The following is a 2,500-nucleotide window of genomic DNA, read 5'->3' on the forward strand; positions in this document are numbered from 1 at the left end:
TTACCATTGTCATTATCGTTGTTATTACCATTGTTACCATTATCTCTGTTATTCTTATTACAAACAGTATTATACTATGATTATCATTACTCTCAGTGTTATCTATAATACTATCATCATTATCCTTATCATAATGTAATTTTGACTACTTTCCTTATCAATATTATAGTTTTTTTACTAATATTAACCATATCATTTTTATTATTGTCATAGTGATTATCATCATTGTTACTTTAGTTAAAACTGTTATTATTATCATTATTATTATGATAATTATCATTATTGTCCTAATAATTATTATCGTTATTATTATCATCATTTTTATCATCATTATTACTATTATTCTATCATCATCATTATCATCATTGTTATTATTGTCATCGTAGTTATTGGTTGTATTCCTACTATCATCATGATAGATGTTATCATTATATTTAATTTCTAAAATTATTACTATCACTACCATCATAATATCAATAACAATGATAGCAGTGACAGTAATTATAATGATAATAATCATAATAATACTGATAATGATAATGAAAGTGACATGAATATCACCATTACTATTAATACCATTATCATTATCATTGATATCATTTTAGTATCATTATTTTTATTTCTATATTATCATTATCATTGCCATTATTACCATCATCATAAGTGTCATCATTAGTATAATCATTTTCATCATAGTTGTTTCTGTTGTTCTTCCTGATGTTATTCAACTTACATCAGTATTATTGTCTTTATTACTGAAGATATTGTAATTTCTACCATAATTATAATCATTATCTTTTTTATTGCTATTTTTTTCTTATTATTATTATTGTTGTTGTTAGTATCATTATTTTCATTGTTATTATTATAAGTTAATATTATCAAAGATTACTCTTATTAACATCATTATCATAATTTTCATTATCTTCATTATGGTTATCATGGTTATTATGAATACATTATTTCTGTTGTTATATTCATTATCATCATTATTAATGTTATCATTTAAATCCTTTATTATCTTTATAATTTCTGTTATTATTTTCATTATCATAATTATAATTATCACTACTTTCAGTAATCTTTATTAATATTATTATTATCATCGTTATTGTTAGTATATTTTTTATCATTATCATTGCTATCATTATTATCATATTAATGATTATTCTTTCATTATTTTCATTACTTTTATTGTCATTACTATTACTTTCATCAATATAACTATTTTCATTATTCAAATTACTTTTACTGTTACTATTATCTTCAATTTTATGAGGAATCTTGGTGTTATTAACATCATTACCATCACAATTACTGTTGTTGTCATTAGCAGTACTAGGATCATAATCGTCATTAACATCTATGTTTAATTAATTTATTTGTGGCGTTAACACATACATGGCTTCATAAGTGTTTATTCGCCATTTTTTTCTTATTCATTTCACCTATTTTCCTCTTTCTTAGTTTTTCTGAAATGATTATCATTTCATTGTCTATTTTCTTTAATATTTCCAAACATTATAACATTCATAAAGCAGTATCGACGTTACTTATTAGCATAAGAACAAGATGCATTTTCCCATAAATTCAAGAAATAAAGAAATTAGACATGGTCACTTAGGCCTAATAATTCCTTGGTGGTTGAACAAAATTCACCAAAATCTTCAATGGATAATACTCATTACTACTTATCATTATGATTGTTATCATTATCGTTAGCATTATCAATATCAGTATTAAGGCTTTTATCATTATTATCATAATTTTATTATTATTATCATTTTTATTTTTGCTATTATTATTATTATTATTATTTTTATTATTATTATTATTATTATTATTATTATTATTATTATTATTATTATTATTATTATTATTGTTATTATTATTATTATTATTATTATCATTATTATCATTATTATTATTATTATTATTATTTATCTTTTTATAATTATCATTATTAGTATCATTATTATTACTATTATTATTGTTATCATTACTACTACTACTAATATTATTTTTTCATTATTATTATTGTTATTATTATTATTATTATCATTATTATTATTATCATTATTATTATTATTATTATTATTATTATTATTATTATTATTATTATTATTATTATTATTATTATTATTATTATTATTATTATTATTATTATTGTCATCATCATCATCATCATCATTGTCGTTATTATTATCAGTATTGTTGTTGTTGTTATTATTACCATTTCTATTATTGTTGTTATCATTATTATCATAATCATTATTATCATTACTATTTTATCATTATTATTATTATCATTATTACCAATATTATTACTGTCATCTTTTCGCTATTATTATTATCATTATTATTTCATTTCTTTTAATCATTATTATCATTATTATTATTGCTATTGTTATCAATTGCATTTGTATTATTAATATCACTTGTATTTTTATCACCATTATCATTTCCATTTGTATTATCATTATCAGTGTTATCATTACAA

Source organism: Penaeus vannamei, chromosome 5, assembly GCF_042767895.1.
Source record: "Penaeus vannamei isolate JL-2024 chromosome 5, ASM4276789v1, whole genome shotgun sequence".
Taxonomy (NCBI): Eukaryota; Metazoa; Arthropoda; class Malacostraca; order Decapoda; family Penaeidae; genus Penaeus; species Penaeus vannamei.